The following is a 26,749-nucleotide window of genomic DNA, read 5'->3' as shown; positions in this document are numbered from 1 at the left end:
CAGTCCATAGGGTCACAAAGAGTCAGACACAACGGAGCACACACGCAGTTGTGCATGTTAATAGTGCCCAGAGGTGTGCATTGCACACACGTTCAGAGCAGCTGTTCTCAGCTGCCTTGAGTAGCTCCTGCTCCATAGAACTGCAGCAAAGATCACATGGGTTAATCTGCACAAGGCATTTAGACCAAAGCCTGGTGCCTAATTAACACTCCATGAGTTTAATACAATATTCTTTACAATATATTTGGCAGGAAAATGGTGAGTAGGAGAAAGCTGAGAATAGCAAGAAAAACAGACAAATAAAACAGAAGCCACTGTTCTGACTGGATGGCAAGAGAAGAAAAGTTGCTAATTGCTTCTCTAATCTGATCAGTGTCAGCTCATGATAAGCATAGAATGGCGTCCATGCTCCATTACAAATGAGCCACATTTCCCTCTGACAATACAGAAAGGCAAACCAGGGACTAGGAAAGCCTCCTATTCGAGGAAAAAAGCAAATGACCAAACAGTAGAGCCTGTTATTAGTGGTCTATCTGGAACTCCATGACCTGGGGAGGTGAGTTTGACTGTGATGGCTAATGGGGAACGGTTTATGATCAGTGCCTATGGCTGGTGTATTACTCACCAAGGGCTGACAAGCCCAACTCTTGACAGTGAAACAAGTGGGAGTGATATCAGTCACTCTGTCACTCGAGTTGCAAATCTTCTAGTCAAGAGGAAAAACCTAGAAGCAGAAATTGGAAAAGGAGAAGTTGACAGGTTCAGCCATGGCTGGAGGTGCCCTGACAGAAGGTCAGAAAAGTGAAGTGAAGACAGCAGTGTTAATGGAGCCAGCCATGAATAAAGGAGTCAGAACTGCCCCTGAGCCATACTGGAGGACCTGAAGGGAACACCAGGAGAAAAGCGAGGGCTGGGGTGCTGGAGAAAACTCGATTCAAATCCAAGCTCTACCATTTAATAAATGGCCTTGGGCAAGCTACTTAATATCTCTAAGCCACCATTTACCCATCCATAAAATAAAGATAATAAAATCCACCTCAGAGAACAGGGTGCAGAACTGTATTAAACTAATGGATAACACATGTATGCCACAATATCTGGCAAGTTGGAGGCATTCAATGAACCTTAATCCCTTTCCAGGAGCTGCCATAAGAGGCTCATAGCCAAGGGAAGTGGGGTGGGAGAGATGCAATTAATTAAATAATTACAAAACAACGTGCTAGAGATGAGAACAGACCATCAGGAGGACACAGGGATGTACCCTAGTGCAGCCTGCATAGAGCTGGAAGCAGCAGAGAAAGAGACACTTGGGAAGGCTAAAGATGAGGGTGGTCAATTGAGTTGAAGATAGCCAGTCTCAGAGCTGTTCACTTGCTAAGTAGTGTCCTACTCTTTGTAATCCCATGGACTGCAGTATACCAGGCTTCCGTGTCCTTCACTATCTCCTGGAGTTTGCTCAAGTTCATGTAGACTGAGTCAGTGATGCTATCTAACCATCTCATCCTCTGCTGTCCACTTCTTCTTTAGCCTTCAATCTTTCCCAGCATCAGGCTCTTTCCCAATGAGCCAGATCTTTGTATCAGGTGGAGCTTCAGCTTCAGAATCAGTCCTTCTGATGAACATTCAGGGCTGATTTCCTTTAGAATTGATTGGTTTGATCTTCTTGCTGTGCAAGGGAATCTCAAGAGTCTTCTCCAGCACCACAGTTCAAAGGCATCAATGCTTCAGCACTCAGCCTTTTTTATGGTCCATCCCTTACATCCATACATTACTACCGGAAAAACCATAGTTTTGACTATGTGGACCTTAGTCAGAAAAGTGATGTCTCTGCTTTTTACTAATAATATACAGTTCAGTTTTATCACAGCTTTCCTCCCAAGGAGCAAGGACCTTTTAATTTCATGGTTGCAGTCACCATCTGCAGTGATTTTGGAGCCTAACAAAATAAAATCTGTCATTGTTTCCACTTTTTCTCCTCCTATTTGCCGTGAAGTGATGGGGTTGAATGTCATAATCTTAGTTTTTTGAATGCTGAGTTTTAGGCCAGTGTTTTCACTCTCCTCTTTCATCCTCATCAAGAGGCTCTTGAATTTCTTTTCACTTTCTGCCATTAGAGTGGTATCATCTGAATATCTGAGATTATTGATATTTCTCCCGGCAATCTTAATTCCAGCTTGTGATTCATCCAACCTAGTATTTCACATGATGTACTCTGCATATAAGTTAAATAAAGAGGGTGACAATATATAGCCTTGGCATATTCCTTTTCCAATTTTGAACCCAATTTTAACTGTTGTTTCTTGACCAGCATACAGGCTTCTCAGGAGACAGGTAAAGTGGTCTGGCATTCCCATCTCTCTCTCTGGCATTCTCTTGAAGAATTTTCCACGGTTTGCTGCCATCCTGTAGTTATAGACTTCAGTGTAGTCAATGAAGCAGAAGTAGATACTTTTCTGAAATTCCCTTGCTCTCTCTCTAATCCAGTGAATGTTGGCAATTTGACCTTTGACTCCTCTGTCTTTTCTGAAAGTTCTTGGTTCACATATTGATGAAGATAAGGATTTTGAGCGTAACCTTGTTAGCATGTGAAATGAGCACAACTGTATGGTAGTTTGAATATTCCTTGGCATTGCCCTTCTTTAGGATTGGAATGAAAATTTAGAGAGCATAAGGCAAATGGTACGTGCCAAGGCCTAGAAACAAGAGACATCACAGAAGAGGCTGTCCTGGGTCTCAGGCCTATCAGAAACAGTACATCACTGCTGATCTCTCCATTCTACCATTCAAAGATCATATAAAGAGAGAGAGATAAAGCTCAATAAGTTCAAGTTAACACAGATGAGTCATCTATCCTCTGAAATGGCCAACATTTGAACAGATTCTTCAGGAAGCATGAAAAGAACATTGAGGATTAGTATTTACTGTAAAGGAAATCCTCACCCAAGCCTCTTCTCATCATCCTAATTTCTCACAAAGAAGAGAAGCTGTCAATCTAATTGTTAAGAATCTGAAACTTAAAGCCATTTTTTTTCTTGCTAGTGATCAAGGTCACTGCCTATTGCACATGAACATCCAATTGTGGAGAGAGCACTCCCACTTCCTGACTCATGGGTTAAACTTCCCAGGGTTAAAATAAATTAAAAAACAAAACAAAACAAAACAAAAGCAAAATAAATAAATAAAGAGAGAGGAGACAAAAAAAAAAAAAACTTCCCAGGGTTGATCTATCCTTTTAGACCCCATCCAGGAATCCTGCATCTTGCTTGCCATTCTGACTCCACATGATTAACACACCTAGCAGGTATATTCAGAGATGCTTCCTAGACAGTCCTTCCACCTTTCTCTAACTGCCTTCACTGTATCTGCTACAACCAGGGCAAGAGAGAAACTGATTGGGAAACATTATGGTCCAAAGCCTGTTTTGGCAATGCTTGACTATTTGAGATTCAGAGGAAAGGATGGAAGAAGCAAGGACTTCCCTGGTCCAAGCCATAGTCAACTTTTCTCAGAGTGCTGATAAGTGGGATATAGTAACCTAGACACCAGCAGAAAAATAATTTGTCTTTAATTTTTACTATGATGTTTTGCATACCTATATCCTTCAGTATTTCCAGAGTTAGGAAAATTTAGAGGTATAAATAAGGCACAAAAATCCCACCTTGAAATCTTCAACAATGACAAGAGCTGAAGTTAGATTTATAAAACACAAAATCAAAGTTAAGAACATGGAAATGAGAGAGCAAATATAAGGTACCTATCTACAGAGATTAATCTGAAACCCAGAAAGACAAATGATAATAAACAATAGTTTTGTAATCAATAATGATATACTTTGATTGTATGGATAGTCAGCACATGAATATTAAAATTTTATGATATCTGGTAATATTTAAAGGTAATACAGAAAAATCAATCACTGGATTAATTAATCCATATTTATTTGGGAAGAGAATCTATTCTGAGACCCCTGGGATACTGGAGAACACAGAAACAGACAACAAGAATGTTTGAATACTTCCTAAATACAAGGTGTTTTGATAGACATAGGTAATTCAAAATGAAATGTCTCTGCCTTCATGTAGCATGGTTGGAAATAAGATTGTTTAGAAACAAGAGTATTCTTTTTGGAGTCAATGTACTTCAAGTGCAAATAGCAATGGCCGAATATCTCATATCTTGCTGAACTTAAGTTTTCTCAATTTAGAAAGAGGAAAATAAGACCTGCTTTATGAAGCTATTGTTAGCATTAAAAGAGGTAATCTACAAACATGTCTGACACTACCTGGCTTATAATAGGTCAAAATGATGAGATACCCACCTTTGTTTCCCTAGGTAGATTAAATTTTACGCATGAGAAAGGCAATGAATAATGCCTTGCAGAACATGGAAAGGATCACATAAGCAAAGGAGAGAAGTCAGGGCCAGAGAATTTGAGAATGCTGGTCCATTTCAAGTGGTAAGGAAAGGATGCTGCGATATTCTGGAAATTGAACTAAGAAGAAATCAGGAGGGATACTGGGAACCCTTGCCCTTTGGTCCCAACCTCCTTGTGGAAAAGGGACTAACAAGGTACTTCTTGGTGAGAGTTGGCCTGAATTCAGAGTGCTAGAAGAGGTAGAGAATTCATATTGCTTCGCATGACTTACGAGTTTAAAACAGTGACGATCAAGGATGCCTGCTATGTGTCTTGACAGAGGGCATAGGAAACAGAGGAAGATGAGAAAGTAAGCAGAAGGAAGAGAAGGATGATCAAAAAGAAGAGCAGGAGGAAGAGGAGGGAGGTTAAGAGGAAGAGGAGAAAGGAATAAAAGAATACTAGAGGAGAAGGAAGAAGAGGGTGCACAGACGTCACACCATAGTTTGAAAGGGTAAACCTGAAATGGGTTCGTTCATTTCAATAGTTCCTTCATCACTGCTACCATTTTGAGCTGCTCTGAGAAACACTTTGCCTTGATATATGAGGTGCTGAGGCTGATTGACAGTGAGAGACTTTATTTTCTTGGGCTCCAAAGTAACTGCAGATGGTGACTGCAGCCCTGAAATTAAGATGCTTGCTCCTTGGAAGAAAAGCTATGACAAACCTAGACAGCATTTTTTTTTTTTTTTTTTACCTAGATAGCATAGTAAAAAGCAGAGACATTACTTTGCCAACAAAGGTCCATCTAGTCAAAGCTATGGTTTTTCCGGTAGTCATGTATGGATGTGAGTTGGACCATACAGAAAGCTGAGTGCTGAAGAATTGATGCTTTTGAACCATGGTGTTGGAGAAGACTCGTGAGAGTTCCTTAGACTGTAAGGAGATCACACCAGTGAATCCTAAAGGAGATCAGTCCTGAATATTCATTGGAAGGACTGATACTGAAACTGAAGCGCCAATACTCTGGCCACCTAATGCAAAGAATCGACTCATTGGAAAAGACTCTGATTCTGGGAAAGATTGAAGGCTGAAGGAGAGGGATGACAGAATGAGATGGTTGGGTGGCATTACCGACTCAATGGACATGAGTTTGAGCAAGTTCCAGGAGGTGGTGATGGACAGGGAAGCCTGACATGCTGCAGTCCATGGAGTCGGGAAGAGTCAGATATGACAGAGCGATTGAACTGAATTGAACTGAGGCTGATTATGTGTGTGTGTGTGTGTGTTATTTGCTCAAACATGTCCAACTCTTTGTGATCCATTAGACTGTAGCCCACCAAGTTCCTCTGTCCATGGAATTCTCCAAGCAAGAATACTGGGGTGGGTTGCCATTCCCTTCTCCAGGGGCTCTTCCTGACCCAGGGATCGAACCTGTATCTCCTGCATTGGCAGGCAGATTTTTTACCATCTGATCTACCAGGGAAGCTCAGAGAGGCTGATTAGCTAAATCTATATAGTCTAACACATGAGAACTCAACAAAGATTTAGTCATTTAAAAGACATTAAGGTTTGGTCAAGGATTTTAAAAATGAATATTCCATGTTGGGGGATGCTAAAGATGATAATGATTGAAGAAAATCTTGCTATAATTATTGCTCCATATATTGCCACCTTCAAGGGAAAATATACATAAAAAGTAAGAATAATCCCCCATATGGGCTTCCAGATCCATTTTTTAAGGTGAGCAATCCAAAGACCAGAGCAAAGGAGCATCATTAAATGATTATAAACTGCAAGCCTTCTAGGAGAACAGCCCCAGTTCCAGCACAAACATGGAGAAGACCGGGGCAAGGGCATCCAGCTCTCCAGGATCGATGGCTCTTAGAGAGCACTGCCCAGGTTGAAAGGGATAGTCAGAAGTTGCAAGTACAGTACCCTTCCTCTAGGCCACTTCACTTGCTTTTCCTTGACAAAATAGCATTTTGCATGCAAGGTAGATATGAAAGCAGAATGAGTATTATAAATCGGTGATTAGAGCAGGGGACTGGGAGGGGAATGTGTATGTTTCTCCCACTTAGAATCATAAAAACCTCAACACATCTGTCTACACTGTTTCTACTTCTCAAGTAACTAGGGTAGCATCTGATATATTTTAGATACTCAGTAAATATTTGTGATGGGAATGAATGAATCCCATACCACCTGGAATTTCACTTCACTTCCTTGAGTTTTTCAAATAATTTAAGATTCAATCAGTACCTCTCTGGACCAGAAATTTAAACATAGATTTTATTTGTTTCTTTACAATCTAGATTTTCTAATATTTCTTTTGAAAATGAGGATTTGTGTGTGTGTGTGATTGCTGCACACTCCCAAAGGCCAGCTGAAAACTTGACAGCTTTTCCTGTTACAACTTGCAGACAAATTTTAAGTCAAAACACTGACAAGATTTCCTGAAAAATAATTCTTTTTGTGGTGAATACAGCATGAATATCAAAGTTGCCTAAATATTTAAGAACTTTATTTCTTCAGTTAAACCTTCTTTGATATCACCAGCCTACATGGATCTTTATTTCCTAGACTTCTATAACAAGTTTGTCTATAACACCTATGGAATATTTAGCTAATTAGTGTCCTATGAAGTGAAAGTAGCTCAGTCATGTCTGACTCTTTGTGGCCCCATGGACTCTACAATCCATGGAATTCTCCAGGTCAGAATACTGGAGTGGGTAGCCTTTCCCTTCTCCAGGGGAACTTCCCAACCCAGGGATTGTACCCAGGTCCCCCACATTGCAGGCAGATTCTTTACCAGCTAAGCCACAAGGGAAGCCCAAGAATACTGGAGTGGGTAGCCTATCCCTTCTCCAGCAGATCTTCCAGACCCAGGAATTGAACTGGGGTCTCCTGCATTGCAGGCAAATTCTTTACCATCTGAGCTATCAGGGAAGCCCAGGGTCCTGTAACTTTTCTAAAAATTTACGAAGATATATTTTGATTTCTCAAAAAGCATGGAAGCCCTTGGAGAAGAATTGTAATACTATACCTCATTAAGTCACACAAAAATTTTTGTGTCATTTTTCACAGTATGTTATACTAGTGTGTTTTTTTTGCCCTCAATATAGTTACATATAATAAAACTTCTGAAAATCAATTATCTAGATCCAGTGTCACGTGTTGCTAAACATGCGACACTGAAGGAGTACCCAGCTTACCTTCAGAAGCCCATGGTGGACAGGCTTCTCAGACAGGCTGACAGAGTTCTGAAGGCCAAAGACAGAGGAGCCGAGGGAAGGCAGAGACAGTGAGCACAGCCTCCTTAGAGATCCAGGGAGAGCGCTTCAGAGTTTGAGCAGGCCAAAGTGCAACAAGACAGAAACAAGGACCTAAAAGTAAAAGATCAAGCCAGTTAGTCCTCTACAGTTTAGAAAGATGAAGGCTAAACGGAGAGAAAGCTCAAACCTGCCCTTCAACCATACTTTGGAACAATATGCAATATAAATTGAAAATGGTGTTTGATATGGATCTTTCTGGAGAACGTTTGGAAAATCCAGTAGAATCTCTGACATATGTTTACCCAGATTTGAGTACTAGGGAGAGTCTCACCAACTTCATTTCAACTGGGCCTATTTTAGTTAATAGATGTTTTCTCCTTTTTTGAAATAATATGGCCTCCTCAGTTCTACTGGTCCCAGTTCTGTCTTTAGGGATTAGTAAATATAGTTTCACAAAGTAATAATTACCAAAAACCTTATGGAGAACCAAACTGTTCTCCAGAAGGGTCCATATCAAACAACATTTTCAATTTATATTGCATATTGTTCCAAATTATGGTTGAAGGGCAGGTTTGAGAAACTTTTCTCTGTCTCTCCATCAGAATATTAAGGAGTTATTTCTAGTTGAAGTAGAATGCTGCCATGTTAGCCGTATCATTCAACTCCATGTTGCAAGACCTTTGACCTACAAAGAACTTTTGTTTTAATACATAATAAATACTGAAAAAAATAATCAACAAAAGTAAACTGAAAAAGGCTAATACTTCACATGGCAAAATTAAAAGAAAAATTGACTAAAAACTTGACTGAAAAATTGACATCAATGTTAATAAGCTCCAAAACTACAAAAATCAACCCAGGAAAATTACACGTAGTAGAAATAATCTTTGCAAAATAAGACGGAATGGTTGAAACTGCATTGTGGGAAAATGTGCTATTGACTAAAAATTGACAAAGGAATCTAATTTTCTTACCCAAATTTTTATCTGGAAAATCTGATTCAGGAAATTGGACAGTAAAAAATCAGTAAAAAAAATTTAGACTGACAGAAGCAAGATCGTTTTTTACAGCTGATTGATGAAAAAAATCATTACTGTAAGTTTCATGCATGGAGATTTGATCCTGAAGAAAATGATTTTAATTAAATAAAATAAAATTGGAGGTAAAAAAGAAAATAGCAAGTGGCTTAACTGTAGTCTATCGAAAAATTGATCAAGACATTAAATTGTCTTGTGTCACTCTCAAAAGGGTTTCTAATTGAAAATTTATTGATTAGAACCTATCATTGTTGGTATAGTTCTGATCTGCTAACATGGAGTTCAAACATCATCATTGTCTAATGTTGGGGTCCAAAAAGCACTTGGTTAACTACATTATACTTCAAAGAAAAAATACTAAAAATTCATATCTTTATAAATAAATAGGCTTCTAGAAAAGTTTAAACAAACACATGATTAATCCAACTTCCATATTAAGGGAATGTTAGGGCCTTTGATGTCAAATTCTTGTTCAGAAACAGAAGGCTCTATTAAAGGGACATTTCTTTAATATTTTGGAGAAATATAATATTTCTCCGGTTGGCCTCTATAATGTTCTGTTATTTCAGTGCAAAAAATTTAATAAATATATATTTCTTGTGTATCTACTTTGTGACAGATTGTTGGTCAGTTGTGTCTGACCCTTTCCAAACCCATGTGCTGCAGCACACCAGGTCTCCTTGTCTTTCACCATCTCCCAGAGTTTGCTCAAACTCCTGTCCATCTAGTCAGTGATGCCATCCAACCATCTCATCCTCTGTCGTCCCCTTCTCCTCTTGCCTTCAGTCTTTCCCAGCATCAGGGTCTTTTCAAGTGAGTCAACTCTTTGCATCATGCGGCCAAAGTATTGGAGCTTCAGGTTCAGCATCAGTCCTTCTGAAGACTCAGTTGATGAAGAGTCAGTTGATTTCCCTTAAGATTGACTGGTTTGATTGCCTTGCTGTCCAAGGGACTCTTAAGAGTCATCTCCAGCACCACAATTTGAAAACATCAATTCTTTGGTGCTCAGCCATCTTTATGGTCCAGCTCTTATATCCATACATGACTACTGAAAAAAATCATAGCTGGGACTTTGTGGACTTTTGTCGGCAAAGTGACGTCTCTGTTTTTTAATTTGCTATCTCAGCTTGCCACAACTTTTCTCTCAAGGAACAAGTGTCTTTTAATTTGATGGCTGCAGCTAACCATCCACAGTGATTTTGGAGCCCAAGAAAATAAAGTCTGTCACTGTTTCCACTGTTTCCCTATCTATTTGCAAGAAATGATGGGACTGGATGCCATGATCATTTTTTGAATGTTGAATTTTAAACCAGCTTTTTCACCTCTTCAAGAGGATTTTTAGCTCTTCTTTGCTTTCTGCTACTAGGGTAGTGTCATCTGAATATCTGAGGTTATTGATATTTCTCCCGGCAATCTTGATTCCAGCTTGTGCTTCTTCCAGCCCATCATTTCGCATGATGTACTCTGCATATAATTTAAATAAGCAGGGTGACAATATACAGCCTTGACATATTCCTTTCTCAATTTGGAACAAGTCTGTTGTTCCATGTCCTGTTCTACCTGTTGCTTCTTGACCTGCTTGCAGGTTTCTCAGGAGGCAGGTCAGATGGTCTGGTATTCCCATCTCTTTAAGAATTTTCCACAGTTTGTTGTGATCCACATAGTCAAAGGCTTTAATGCAGTCAATGAAGAAGAAGTAGATATTTCTCTGAAAAACCCTTGCTTTTTCTATAATCCAGTGAATGTCAGCAATTTGATCTCTGGTTCCTCTGCCTTTCCTAAATCCAGCTTACACATCTGGAAGTTCTCTGCTCCTATACTGTTGAGCCTTGCTTCAAGGAGTTTGAGCATTACATCACTAACATGTGAAATGAGTGCAATTGTGCAGTAGTTTGAACATTGTTTGACATTACCTTTCTTTGGAACTGGAAAGAAAAACTGACCTTTCCAGTCATGTGGCCATGGTGAGTTTTCTAAGTTGGCTGGCATACTGAGTGCAGCACTTTAACAGCATCATATTTTAGGCCCACTTGACTTCACACTCCACTATATCTGACTCTAAGTGAGTGATCACACCATCATGGTTATCTGGGTCATTAAGACTTTTTTTTTCACAGTTCTTCTGTGTATTCTTGACACCTCTTCTTAACATCTTCTGCTTCTGTTATGTCCATACATTTTCTTCCTTTATTGTGCCAATCTTTGCATGAAATGTTCTCTTGGCATTTCTAATTTTCTTAAAGTGATCTGTAGCAGATACTGTAATACTAAAGGCTGATGGTATTAGGAAAGGCAGAGGAACCAGAGATCAAGTTCCCAATATCCATTGGATCATAGAAAAAGCAAGAGAGTTCCAGAAAAACATCTATTTCTGCTTTATTGACTACACCAAAGCCTTTGACTGTGTGGATCATAACAAGCTATGGAAAATTCTTAAAGAGATGGGAATACCAGACCACCTTACCTGCCTCCTGAGAAACCTGCAAGCAGGTCAAGAAGCAACAGTTAGAACCAGACATGGAACAAAAGACTGGTTCCAAATTGGGAAAGAAGTAGGTCAAGGCTGGATATTGTCACCTTGCTTATTTAGCTTATATGCAGAGTACATCATGTGAAATGCCAAGCTGGATGAAGCACAAGCTGGAATCAAGATTACCCAGAGAAATATCAATAACCTCAGATATGCAGATGGTACCACCTTTATGGCAGAAAGCAAAGAAGAACTAAAGAGCCTCTTGATGAAAATGAAAGAGGAGAGTGAAAAAGCTGGCTTAAAACTCAACATTCAAAAGACTAAGATCATGGCATCTGGTCCCATTACTTCATGGCAAATGGATGGGGAAACAATGGAAACAGTGAGAGACTTTATTCCTTTGGGCTCCAGAATGACTGCAGATGGTGACTGCAGCCATGAAATTTAAAAATGCTTGCTCCTTGGAAGAAAAGCTATGACCAACCTAGACAGCTTATTAAAAAGCAGAGACATTATTTTGCTGACAAATTTCCTTAGAATCAAAGCTATGGTTTTGCCAGTAGTCATGTAGGGATATGAGAGTTGGACTATAAAGAGAGCTGAGGGCCAAAGAATTGATGCTTTCAAACTGTGATCTTGGAGAAGACTCTTGAGAGTCCCTTGGACTACAAGGAGATCAAACCAGTCAATCCTAAAGGAAATCAGTCCTGAATATTCATTGGAAGGACTGATGCTGAACCTGAAGCTCTAATACCTTGGCCACCTGAAGCAAAGTACTGACTCTTTGAAAAAGACCCTGATGCTGGGAAGGATTGAAGGTGGGAGGAGAAGGGGATGACAGAGAATGCGATGATTGGATGGCATCATGGACTCAATGGACATGAGTTTGAGCAAGTGCCAAGAGTTGGTGAAGGACAGGGAAGCCTGACATCCTGCAGCCCATGGGGTCACAAATGAGTGAATGAACTGAACTGATGGTATACAGAGTCATTTAGAGTTGTCTGTGTCCTTGGAGTTTATTCTGAAGCCTGATCCACATAGAAACTAAAAGAGATACCCATAAGATAACCCAAACTCAGAGGTGTCCCTAGTCAGGTCATGGTATTTGAGCTCGCTCCCATCAACTCTCTTGTAAGGATAAAATCTGTGCCAGTGAGCATCAAGAATGTTGACAAATGAGACTGACATTTGACACGCTGTATTTACTTAAAGCAAAGGTTAATTTTATGTGTCAACTTAACAGAGCCAAGGGATGCTGAGATAGCTATTAAAACATTATTTCTGGAAGTGTCTGTGAGGGTGTTTCAGGAAGAGAGTAGCATTACATGGGTAGACTGACTAAAGAAGATTGTCTTCATGAATGCAAGTAGACATCATCCAATCCAGGAAGTACCTGAATAGAACAAAAAAGCAGAGAAAGAATGAATTTCTTTCAGCTTGAGCTGAGCTATCCATCTCATCTGTATCTGTCCCTCATAGATAGACAAAAGGGTAGACATCATATAGTTTCTACTTATTTGGAGAAATCTGACTAGTATACTCAAACAAAGAACACAAAAATCACCAAAAAAAAAAAAAAAAAGTAACCATGTTCAGAATCCAGGACAAGATCCCAGAAATAGATAGACAGAAGTAAGTTTTCAGGCCCCTAACTTATAGAGTATATACCATGAGTAGTGACACCTGAGTAAGAATCCCATCAGACTCCAGTAGGAATGATTGATATAAAGAGCCTGGATATGTCCCAGAGGCCACGTCACCCAGGTCAGACATGCTCAGCAATCAGGATCACATCTACACACCAACTACCGGGTGAAAACCAGCCCAATGCAGACAGTCACTCAAACAGTTTTCATGTATCTCTGTCACCTTTCCGTAACATTGGATTGGTCCAAATACATGTTGAACTCAGCACCATGGAACCAGTACAAGGGTCCATTGCACAGGTGTCTCTATCACACTAAGAGAGAGCTATAAGGCCTTTCCTTGGAAGCTGTCAATGACACAAGGAGAGAAAGAAACTACACGCAAGTCTCATTGCTGTAAAGTCTCATGGAAAGATTCCCAATCATCCCTCATTACACGTTCTCACCTTCTCCTGCTGTGTGTTGTGTGCTAAGTCACTTCAATAGCGTTCAACTTTTTATGCGCACCCCCCCACCACCATGGACTGTAGCCCACCAGGCTCCTCTATCCATGAAATTCTCCAGGCAAGAATACTGGAGTGGGTTGCTGCGTCCTCCTCCAGGGAGTCTTCCAGACACAGGGATCATACCTGCATCTCCTGAGTCTCCTACATTGGCAGGCAGGTTCTTTACCTCTAGTGCCACCTGGGAAGCCTCTCACCTTCTTACCTGATAATTAAATTATTAGCTGGGCAATTGGCCATCTAGGTAGGACTATCTTCCCCAACCACAAGATAAATTTTGATCAACAGAACATTAGTTTAATTGATGTTGGTGATTTATTTCTGGATTGTGACCTTAAAGAAAGGATAACCCCCCCCCCACCATGAAAGTAATGAGAATGTAGGCAGCTGGCTTGAAATATGTAGATTGAAAGAGACATCCTTTCAGGCAAGGGTGTGCACAAAATCTCTCTCGATAACATTTCTCAACCATATAAATTTTCCCCAAACATTCCAGACACCTTATTGGCTTGTGAGCATTCAAAACTTCCAAATATGTTTGGACCTTCATGGGAGAGAGAAACTGACTTCCACATTTTTTGAACCAATGCTGTCTGAAGCCCTTGTTAGAACTAAATTGATAGCGAAACCAGTTGAGCCATATGTTTTTTGTTTTTAATAGCAATGATTATACCTAAAGAAAATCTTTGTATAAGTAAGAATACAGTACAATGGGTCCACATTTGCACCGTCTTGTCCATATGCCATCTGACAGAGGATCCCAGATGTAGCTTTAGAATTTAACAAACTTCGTCGTTTGCATAACTTACTTGGAATGGACTGTTTAGATCATCAGATTTCTAATTAACTAAATTATTTTGTGCTTAATAGGGACAAAAAAGTCTTCAGAAAAATAATCATTTTGACTCAGATTTTACTGGATAAAACTTAATCTTTAACAAATTGGATAATACTCCACAACCTAGTTATACAACAAAGCCATGATTTTAAACACCAATAATGTTTATGTTATGAACAGTAGGGCTCTAATTTTTAAATAACAAAAAAAGTGATGGAGAATAGAGTCTATCCTATAGTCTGCATTTATTAAAATGCTAGTTCATCAAGCACTTATTCAGCACCTGCTGGCTCCCACATCTGGTTTCACCACTTCATTTCTATACAGACTTATGCAGCCTGCCCCTTTTTTTGACTTTCTGATTTTTCATGGAAAAAAAAAAAGAAAATGATGGGGAGAGAACTCTGGGCTCTAGCTATTCTGTCTTTGAAAGGCCTTGATTCTAAGAATGGGACCTTGTCACAGGAAAATGACTCCTGTCACTGCCTTGACTTACTCCTCTCTTTCTGTAGGCAACTCATGCTAGAGCCAGATGTCTGCAGTTGGAGCTATCTCCCAGAAGCAACATCCCGTAACTGCTCCTCCACAGCTTCTTTAACAACTTGAGTTGACAGCAATGATGTTGCCTCAGGGCCTTTCCCATGCTGAGGATATCAATGCAGTATCCGAGCCATCAGCCCTCACTGGACATTAACGTCTTATAATGTGTGCTCTTGGAAAAAAAAAAAAAAAAACTTTTGAATTCCAAATTCCCTCCCTCTGTTAGAGAAATTGCTTGCTGATCATTCTGCTGATCTCTAAATATAGCCTTTCCAGGGTGCCCTGCCTCTTTCCCACATTCCAACAGGCTGGAGATGGCTGTCTTCTCTGCCAGGGCTGTGTTCATCTGGCCACAGTGAGAAACGTGGTGGGTTAATTAGATACTCCAGGTGGGATGATAAGCCTGCTGCTTAAGATGAAACAAATTTGTGGATGAGTTAACCAGATTCCTCTGTTCAGTTTAGGATTAGGTTCAGAAGGTAATCATACACACACTGATGTATGGGATCCATCCAGGCCAGAGCTCTGCTTCCAGAAGTTTCCTTGCGGGGCACCTGGAGGGCAGTGTAACACTCACATGTGTAACAGCATGGCCAAAAATCAGCATTCCTGGGATAACGGTTTAGAGAGCTATAATTAATTCGTTAGTTAACCCAAGCTGTTTTAAATATATACATATTTTTGAAAAATGATATCTTTGGAATCCCATTCCACTACTTATTAGCTAGGAAAATTTTGACAAGCTACTTGATTTCTGATTTCACATCTGAAATGGAGATAGTAACTACCTCACATGGTTATCTTACAAAGATTAAATGAGTTACCGTATGTAAAAGGCTTAAAACAGTGTTCTCAGTTAGCATTGCATATTTTTTTTTAATTAGTGTGCATAAGCATGAAAGGAAGTAGATGATGTCATAGGCTTTGAAGTCAGACAGACCTGACTTGGAGTCTGGGACTTTCTAACTACATGATTTAAGTCATTCAGCTTAACCCTCCTGAGTCATGGTTGCTGGATCTGAAAATGAGGGTACTAATGGCTATGTTAGAAAGTTGTGGAAAATATATGTGAAACATCAGACATGTAGCATATACCAGGAGATCCACTTACCCTTTAGCTTCCCTTAGGAGAAACAGTCTGAGCTTCACTGCGGAATAAGCGTGGCTTATGAAGTTGGAAACACCTTTTTCTAGGATGCAAGGACACCATTCCTCAGAAGATACTGTTAAAAATGACATTCACATTCAACTAAACAGAGGTTTTGTTTCCCCAATTGGAAACAATTTCAAACGTCCTAGTAATAAATGGAATTTAGCTCTTCTTAGAGTTTTTTGTGATTCTCTCTAAGGCCTACTGATGTCAAAAGGAAAACTAAAAGGATAACTCAGAAAAATTAAATGAGACTTTAGAATGGAAATTAGGAAATTCTGTTTCTAGCACAAACCAGGTAAAAGATAACCCAGATGTGGAGCATATGGCTGATGAGCAGAGGTGTTACTGTAGTGCCGGTTTTACCTCCCTTACCTGCATAACTTGTCCTCTTCCAGCCAACCTCTGATGAAGACCTGCATGTTCTAAAGAAGAAGCCAGTATCCCTAAACTTTAAAGACATCAGCAAAAGCATTTCCCAACTTAACCATTAAATTTAATTCCTGAAAGGAAAATAAAAATAAACACTAAATGGCATGAACTTAGAAGACCAAGATCTGAAACTTTTAGGCATGTGAGACTCAAGGGAAAACATAGACCACTAGGTAAAAACTTGAGGTCTTTTCTGATTGCTTACTTCCCCCACTTAAATATGATGTAAGTAGATTAAAGACCAAATATAAAAACAAAGCAACAAATAACACTGAAAAAATATATAGAAGAATATTGGAGTAGGAAAGATTCTCCTAAGACCAAACCCAGAAAGGATAAAGGAGAACATTATAATTCATACTACTGTGATATGACTACATCATACAACTTGTAAACTTTCATAAGACAAAGATACCCAAAGTTAGAAGACAAATCACAGACTTAAAGGGACAACAGAAAGTTGCAAAGTGTTACCTCAAGAGATGGGAGAAAGAATAGAGCAAGGAGGTTAAAGAAACTATGGCTCATATTATTTTGGATCGTTTGAATTTTTTGCCACCAGTATATACTTTAAAGGGAAGAGGGAAGAAGAGTGCAAAGAAAGAAGAACAGGAGGGAAAGGCAGGCAAAGTCTTGTCTACGAACTGAAAAACTGAGATCATGAATAAAGAAACTATAGATTTAGGGAAAAAGGAGAACATGACTGAACCTTGATAGAGAACTGAAATCCTGACACCACCACTTACAAGCTATGTAAACTTAGACAATTCATTCAATCCTTTCTAAGCCTCAAATTTCTTTACTAAATAATGAAGATAATACTTTACTTTTTACAGTGATTAAAAGGATAGCATAAAACGCAATATGTAAACTCCCAAACATAGTGCTTAAAACATACCATGTCTTAAATAAAGACGAAAGTTTTTTAACCTTTAAGAGAATGGGCAAAGGGGGCATTCGAGAGAGTGAAAGGATAGAAGGTAATTCAGGTGACAAGGACAGTGAGCAGATCAAGCTAAATAAAACTTGAGGCTGATTTAAGGTGTAGTCAGAGAATTTTAAGGGGAAATCTGAGCTGATTATATGCAAATATGCACATTGTAACTAATCCTTTGTTTCCATGCAGCTCAGACAAGTCCAACCAAGGTACGCAGCTGTGTTAGGCAAGGGGGAGTTGTAGACCTGCCGGGTGCTGAGCGCACAGCATTCTTGATTAAGGGGAAAAAATCAAATTTCTTCTCCTCTAATATACAAATCGGTGCTTATGGCATTTCTTGGTTTCTGGCCACCTAGCAATAATATAGCAAATTTCAAATCTAGGTGTTCTGAAAGAGGCATAGTCCAAGGGGAGAAGGATGCACTTGAAAACCCATTAGAAACACATGCAGAGTGTCCTTTGAAGTCTCAGCTCCCCCACCCCCCTGTTCTGCCTGAGTGTAAGACCTTATTCCAAAAGGTTGAACAAAAAAGGAAGATAGACTAATGATTAAAAAAAAAAAATCAGATACAGCCTTGCCCCGATAGCCCACCCATCATACTTTCAAATAAGCTGATCACTTACAGTAGAGGTTATTTAGAACAAAGTGGAGCTCCAGAGTCCATTTATTTGAATGCATTTCCATTTCAATCACCCTGCTTCAGAAGTCGCCTCTCCTTCCTGTCACGTAAGGTGAACAGAAGTGATTTTAAGGACTTACTTCATGAACTCCTCCTCTGAAAAAAAAGCAGAGTTGACTGGATAGAGAATTATTTTTAACCTCATTTGGGGCATAAGATTCAAAAATTAGTTCATTTCTGATCCTATTCTTGTGAGGGCATCATATTAGTTGCCTTTCAATATCCTTAGTCATAGGTTCTTAGATGAGTGAGTTTTCCTCCACTCTGTGCATAAATAGATTAAAGTTGTCTGTTCAGTGAGGAAGCAGAGATCAAAAAGATTTTTTTGAGATTTTTCATTTCACTTGGCATAATCATGGGTATACAAAGGAGTCCCTCCAACAGGGGTGTTCCATCAATTGAAGTTACTTTTCCAAAAACAGGAGATGATGGATGAATCTGAAGAGAACAACTACATAGTTCCTTGTGCAATAGGTACTCTTGTGACAAAAAAGCTTTTTATTCAAATGATTAACCAATACCAAGGTTGGTATCTATCCTGAGACTAAATATGAATAGAGATATTATACACATAACATTTAGCATTCATTCTTTATTTCCAGTGTATCATAAGAAGCAGTAGCAACACTGAAAAGCAAGATGCAAGAAAAAATTGTGCCACAAATTTTCACCTTTCCTACCACTTGAGCACTTATTCTTTTATGTACTGGGATCCCTGGACACTCTGAGGGAATACAGTACTCCTGCATTCCCTCTGAAAAGATAAAACACACACACCCTCAACAAAATATAAAGCTATTCTGAACAAACCAGAAATAAACCAGGTGCAGCTGTGAGGGCAAGGAGCATATGGGAATTCTCAGTAATTTCCACTCAATTTTGCTGTGAGCCTAAAAATACTCTAAAAAAAAAGTTTAATTAGATAGATAGACAGACAGACAGACAGATACATAGATGTGGAAATAATAGGCAGAGAGTCATAGAAAGTTTCCTAGAAGAGGCAGACTTTGATTTGAGGCTTAAGATACACTTAGTGAAAGCAGAGAACTATAATGAACAAAGGCCAGGAGTCCAGAATGTTTGGACTTCAGAGAAACCATCATTATTAGGTCAAAAGGAGCATGCTGGAAGTACTTTCAAATAAGTCTGAAGAGTAAGTAACTAGGAGGTAATGTCCTTGTTTTAAAATTATAACCTCAATCATCTCGCTAATTTATGCTATAACATGCCTACTTAATAGAGTCAAAATGCAGGTCTAATTAAGGAGGTTGAATCTCTGAGAATCAAAGCAAATGATTTCAGAAAGTTTGGTAGTGACCTGGTGCCATATTCACTCACTTTAGAGTCCAGGTGACCTGGCCAGCCTGAGAGGTCTCTAGCCCTATGGCACTGGATATACTCAACAATCCAAGGACTGAGGAGACAGGGTAGCTTTTCAGGAAAAAAGAAATCCTGAATCCTGTGGAATTTTTTCCTGGAGGAAGGAGTTCAAGGGGAGAGGTGCCAGGAGCAACTGAAGCAAACAGAAGAGGAAAAAAAAAAAAGAAAAAAAACCTCAAGTAATGGTAATTTGAAGGGTAGGAGGGAGGCTTGTGCATTTAGTTATGATAACACCAGTTCATCATGAAAGCTAAACTCAACAAGAAAGTCCTTAATCATTAACACTGCCATTCCAGAAATGTGCCTTCTCGCAGATGTGTTTGATAGATTCTTGGTGACAGAGCCTGCAGACAAGGACTTGTCAGTCCTGCGGCCTGGAACCCCTAACAACCCCTGAATACAGTGTCTGTGTGTGAGTGTGTGTGTCTGCCTCTGCCTATGTGTGTGGTGTGAGTCTTTGCAGGATATATATTTGTTTTCATTTTTGCTTCTCACCCTCCATCCTTGAGAATTCTTCCTTCTTGTTCCCTAAAATAAATTGGCAATGCCCAGTTTGCTCCACCGCATCTTTTCCTCCCCATACTTTCTGCTTGCTTTTGTCCCCGAAGGGTTTAGTCATCTTCACCCTCTGCTTCTAAGGGGTTGGCAGGGGTGGAATGGGGGGGGGGGCATATTATTGAAAACCATTTCTCCAGCCTTTGTCTCTTTCCAGCATGCCCCTCCGCCCCCCTTCATCTAACCTCAGAATAGAAGCTTCTAAACCCCTCGGAGAGGTTGAGAGGTAGTTAGAGGCCACCCGCCTGGCCCAGATCCCCGCAGCCAGGACCCGCGCCGATGAGGAGGTCAGACTTTAATTGGTCTCTTGTTGACTCCTGCCGCTTCTTCCCTCCTTGCCAGCCAAGCACCACGGCAGGCAGTTCACCAGACACATGGATGTTCACCTCCTCAGGCTTGCGATCCGCTGCCCTAAATCAACCGCCCTCTCCTGTGCCCTTCTCACTTCTCCCAGCACACAGTCTTGAGAAATATCCTAGCAATTTAGCATTTAAATCGGAAGCATTTGTTCTAACACCTGCTAGGGCTAGGGAGGGAACTGTGGGAAATAGTAAAGGTCCCTAAAGAGGTGAAAATAGTTGTATATCACCCGAGAGAACAATGAAATGGAGGATTGAAGGGAAGTAAGTAAGCCCTATTGCAAGGGAAAAGTTCTAACCAAGAGTCCGTGAAACTGCGGGATTACTTCCCTGGGGAAATGGTAAGACCTGCAGCCACGGAGTCATCAAAGACTAACCCAGCAAAGCACACAAAATAAACCGTGGTTCCACACAAAAGGCCGGATTTTGTCAGCACGTGGTAATGGCAGATTTCCCAGTTTGGACATCTGTTCTTAGACTTTGACCAGAGGAAAAACTACTATTGACTTTTCCGTACACTTGATGAGGACTCCCTGAAACTTGTGAGATGACAAAATGTGGCATGCTGCCATCTTCCAAAAATACATTTCTCTAACAGAGTCTTGGTTTATCACAGAATCACAGGTCTTTGCTAGGTCTTCACTTTATTTGAACCTATAAGACATCTGACAGTTAACTGCATCTTGTCTTGTACCATCTTTTCCATGACATATATCTCCCTTGTATATTATTAGTGATTTGTGTTTCTGACCTCTGTAGCTAATTAGTAAGTTCTCTGAGGACAGAGACCACTTGATTCCTCAAAACTTTCAGGGTTGGATCTTCTACATGGTAGGCATAAATATGCCCCCAAAGTGTAATCATCAAATACCACTATAAATTCAATTGAGTATAAGTCATTGTCCATGGAAAGTCTCTCAGAGAGGGTGCTAAGAAATTCGAGTCATCATTTCATCTAATTTTCTGAATGGCCTAATAGGTATTATTGTTCCCACTTTACAGAAGAACAGATTGAAGCTTAGAGAAATAAGAAAAGTAAAAAGAATAATAAACTTATCTGAAGTCTCCCAGCTAGTAAGTGACAGAGTCAAAATCCAAACTCACCCCATGCTTTTGCTCCAGTTCTGAAGGCCAGGGAAGGCAAAACTTATTATTGTAAAGCATATAGTAATAGCTAATTTCTTTGAAGGCTGTGCAGTGGGTTTGGGTTAAGTGATTTCTCTGTGTTAGCTAGCATGGGATGCAAGCACATGAAATACAACCTTTTACAGATGAGGAGACTGATACATAGAGACATCAAAGAACATAGCCATGCAACCAGTAGGAGGAAAGCTGAGATTTGCACCCCACTGGTCTCATTCTGGTGTCCATGCTCTTTACTATTTAATTCAGGAGAAGGAAATGAAAATTCAAAAAGAAAGTCTAGGGCCTCAAGCAGCTAGTCACATACCACTTTCACCACAGCATAATTTGCTAATTCAATAATTGTTTAGTAGAATTGACTTTCCATCAAATTTCATTTCATGTTTATTCCTAGTCTATAAAAAGTTTACCCAAATACATGAAGACAACTCAACACTGCTCTTGTACCTTTCTTGAGTTCCAAAATAGCAATATTCAAAATATTTCTTGGTGAGGAAAAGTAATGTCAGTGCCCAAGCACCCCCTGCAGGAACTGGCGATGAGGCAGAGAAAAGCTGTCGCTAAAGTCTTGGGCACAGAATTTGCAGAAGATGTGGAACGGAAACTGTGTAAATGGAAATGCCACACTTGAAGTTTCCATGGTTCAAAAAAACCACAAAGCCTTTGTACCAAAGTTTCTACCATTCATCAATTTATGTCATTTATATCCATTCCTTACAGAGAAAACTGATAATGTACACTAGAAGTCCAGTTCAGTTCAGTCGCTCAGTCGTGTCTGACTCTTTGTGACCCCATGGACTGCAGCACGCCAGGCCTCCCTGTCCATCAGCAGCTCCGGGAGCTTGCTCTAACTCATGCTCATCAAGTCAGTGACGCCATTCAACCATTAATCCTCTGTCATCCCCTGCTCTTCCCACCTTCAATCTTTCCCAGCATCAGAGTCTTTTCAAATGAGTCAGTTCTTCCCACCTCAGGTGGTCAAAGTATTGGAGCTTCAGCTTCAACATCAGTCCTTCCAATGAATATTCAGGACTGATTTCCTTTAGGATGGACTGGTTTGATCTCCTTGCAGCCCAAAGGACTCTCAAGAGTCTTCTCCAGCACAATAGTTCAAAAGCATCAATTCTTCAGCCCTCTGCTTTCTTTATGGTCCAGCTCTCACATCCATGCATGACTACTGGAAAAACCACAGCTTTGACTAGACAGACCTTTGTCGGCAAAGTAATGTCTCTGCTTTTTAATATGCCGTCTAGGTTGGTCATAGTTTTTCTCCCAAGGAGAAAGCGTCTTTTAATTTCATGGCTGCAGTCACCATCTGCAGTGATTTTGGAGCCCAAGAAAATAAAGTCTGTCACTGTTTCCATTGTTTCCCCATCTGTTTGCCAGGAAGTGATGGGACCAGATACCATGATCTTGGTTTTTTGAATGTTGAGTTTTAAGCCAGCTTTTTCACCCTCCTCTTTCACTTTCATCAAGAGGCTCTTTAGTTCTTCATTTTCTGCCATAAGGGTGGTGTCATCTGCATATCTGAGGTTACTGATATTTCTCCTGACAGTCTTAATTCTAGCTTGTGCTTCATCCAGCCCAGCATTTCTCATGATGTATTCTGCATATAAGTTAAAGAAGCAGGGTGACCATATACAGCCTTGATGTACTCCTTTCCCAATTTGGATCCAGTCTGTTGTTCCATGTCTGGTTCTAAAGTGTTGCTTCCTGACCTGCATACAGATTTCTCATGAGGCAGGTAAGGTGGTCTGGTATTCTGACTCTTGAATTTTCCACAGTTTGTCATGATCGACACAGTCAAAGGCTTTGGCGTAGTCAACACAGCAGAAGTAGATATTTTTCTGGAATTCTCTTGCTTTTTATAAGAGGCCAATTGGATGTTGGCAATTTGATCTCTGATTCCTCTGCCTTTTCTAAATCCAGCTTGAACATACCATAGAAAGGATACCCCAATAAGTAACTATAATCAAGCCACAAACTCCTTCAAAGTGGGCACGCACCTCTTGGCTCTCTTCTGTGTCCATCCAAGTTTGCCTGATCAGTGAAAACTAAATGTGGCTAAAACTTTCTGTGTTCTTGTCCTGACTCTACCACAAGCCAGCTAGGCAACAAGCCAGTTATGGGGTCAGGGAAGGTGACAGGCATAGAGGACCGGGATACAGGAGAACACTCTCCTCTTCAAGAAAGGCAAGTCACATATCTAGTGGGCACTAGAGTCTGAGCAAATGATCTATTTTACACACACATGTGTATGACAATTTTTCTTCAACATATTATAGATGGAGAGATAAACGAGATTCAGATTTATTTAACAGTGTCACTAAACTCATAATGGCTTTTTGTAATTGTTTTTTTAATCAGTGAGCGCAACTACTGTGCAAAGAAACTGGGAAATTTTATAATGTTTTTTAAAGAATCCTCACATTAATAAGGGGCCTCCTGGGTGGAACAGTGGCAAGGAATCCACCTGCCCTTGCAGAAGAAGCAGGAATCTTGGGTTCAGTTCCTGAGTCAGGAAGATCCCCTGTAGTAGGAAATGGCAACCTACTCCAGTATTCTTTCCTGGAAAATTCCATGAATAGAGAATCCCAGTGTGCTCCATACTGGGACATACTGAGCACTCAGGCACATTAAAAAATGTTTGAAAATACTAGAAGAGAGGACATTTTTTTCTATTCTAAACTTTAGCAATCCTTTGAGTTAAAGTGGGAATGAAATGACTTGTCAATGCCTTTCTTTTTTTTTTTTTTAATTTCTTTTTTAATTGGAGGAAAATTGCTTTACAATGCTGTGTTGGTTTCTGCTCTACAACAAAGCAAATTGGCCATAATTATACATTTATCACTTCCCTCTTGAGTCTCCCTCCCCTCCCCCATCCCACCCCTCAAGGTCATCACAGAGCACCAGGTTGGGCTGCCTGTGTTATATTGCAACTTCTCACAAGCTGTCTCGTTTATACATGGTAGAGTATATATGTCGATACTTCTTCTCCATTCATCCCACTCTTTCTTTCCCCAACTATGTCCACAAGTCCATTCTCTATATCTGTGTCTTCCTTCCTCCCCTTCAAATAGGTCCATGAATACAAATCTTCTGGATTCCATATGTGTGCATTAATATATGATATTTGTTTTCCTCTTTCTGACATCACACTGTACAACAGGCTCTAGGCTCACCCGCCTCACTGGAACTGGCTCAGATGTGTTCATTTTTATGCCTGAATATTATTCCTTCGTATATATGTACTGCAGCTTCTTTATCCATCCATCTGTTGATGACATCTAGGTTACTTCCATGTCCAAGCTATTGTAAATAGTGCTGCACTGAACAGTAGGGTACCTGTGTCTTTTTCAATAATGGTTTCCTCGGAGTATATGCCCAGTAGTGGGACTGCTGCTGGGTCATATGGTAGTTTTATTTCTAGTTTTTTAAGGAATCACCCATTCTCCATAGTGGCTGAATTCGTTTACCTTCCTTCCAACAGTGCAAGAGGGTTCCCTTTTTGCAACATTGTCTCCAATATTTATGGTTTGTAGATTTTTTGATGATGGCCATTCCAACTGGTGTGATGTGATACCTTATTGTAGTTTTGATTTGCATTTCTCTAATAATTAGTGATGGTGAGCATCTTTTCGTGTGTTTATTGGTCATCTCTCTGCCTTCTTTGCAGAAGTTTCTGTTCAGGTCTTCGACCTATTTTTTGGTTAGGCTGTTGTTGTGGCTGTGGCTTTTTTTTTTTTTCCTGATATTGAGCTGTATGAACTGCTTATACACTTTGGAGATTAATCCTTTGTCACTTGTTTTGTTTCCAAGTATTTTCTTCCATTCTGAGACTTGTCTTTTCATCTTGTTTATTGTTTCCTTTGCTATGCAAAAGCTTTTAAATTTAATTTAGCTCCCATTTGTTTATGCTTGTTTTTGCTTCTGTTACTCTAGGAGGTGGGTCACAGAGGATCTTGCTTTGATTTATGTCATCGAGTGTTCTGCCTATGTTTTCCTCTAAGAGTTTTATAGTTTCTGGACTTACATTTAAGTCTTTCATCTATTTTGAGTTTATTTTTGTGTATGGTGTTAGGAAGTGTTCTAGTTTCATTCTTTTGCATGAGCTGTCCAGTTTCAGCACTGCTTATTGAAGAGTCTGTCTTTTCTCCATTGTATATTCTTGCCTCCTTTGCCAAAGATAATGTCAATACCTTTCAAACCATGTATGTGCTTCATTCTTAAAAATTGTCTTTTGCTGATGATAATTTCCATAATTTGCCATTATAAATCAGGCATGTTTTTATTTTCTTATCTGGCTCTATAAGTAAGTTCTTCTGAACATTTTCTAAATTGAAAAGGTAATTATTATCTTTAATTGGGTTTTCTCACCTCCTTCAAAGATAGCTAGGTCTTTGTAAGGATGCCATGAGCTTTACAATGGTGGATGTAGATCATTCAGCCCTATCTCTCACTATATCCCTCTAGGCACATAAACCATTGTTTTCTTTCTGAAACCTGCCTCATATCCACACACACACACACACACACACACACACACACACACACACACTGTTCCATTTCCTGGGCATGCCTTTTTATCTCTCCTCAGACCAGTTCAAATATCGTTAAGACTTCCTCCCTTGCATCATCACTGTTTAGCACTCTGTCCCCGAACACAGATGGCTGTGTGCCTAACCGAGGGCACCTCCCTCTGTCTGCTGTGATAGCTCATTGTTTGGATGGCTTTGCCCTCTCATGGCCTGGAAGCTACTTGAGTTAATTATGACTGTCCCTCATTTATCTTCTTTCCCCTAGATATTCTAGCTAAGGTGATCTCTAAGTGTTCATTAAAGGCCCTGAATGAATGAAATGATAGATGAAGTAACCATAGAAAGCAAATATCTTTGATTATGAAAAACTACACTTGAATTCAAAAAGTTGAAACTGGTTTCCAACTTGTACCTGACATGGTTTAAAATGAGTATATCTAGGTTACTTCCATGTCCAAGCTATTGTAAATAGTGCTGCACTGAACAGTAGGGTACCTATGTCTTTTTCAATAATGGTTTCCTCGGAGTATATGCCCACTATATACTTCCTACTCTTAATTATCTGATGTTTTTCACACTCTATCAAAAGGAAAGTGAAAGGAAATAAATTCTTTCCGCAAAGTTTCTCCACCCTGCTTCTATACTCTACAAAAGGAATTAATAAACCAACATTATTCCTAGAGCTGGTTTGATATAAATTGATGACTCTAGTATTCAAACCAAGATGGGATGGTAGGATAAGACTCTGAGAAAATAAATTTTCGGTAAAAGAAGAAACTACATTAATTTTATCACCACATATAAAAAACCTAAAATTAAGAAAAAACAGAGAAGAGAAAATTATACTTCCTTGTGGAGGTAAGCATAGGCAAGAGAGGGAAAAATAAATTTGTTCTTTTATTGCCAAAC

Source organism: Cervus canadensis, chromosome 23 (assembly GCF_019320065.1).
Source record: "Cervus canadensis isolate Bull #8, Minnesota chromosome 23, ASM1932006v1, whole genome shotgun sequence".
Classification (NCBI taxonomy): domain Eukaryota; kingdom Metazoa; phylum Chordata; class Mammalia; order Artiodactyla; family Cervidae; genus Cervus; species Cervus canadensis.
Note: the sequence above shows the minus strand (reverse complement) of the source record.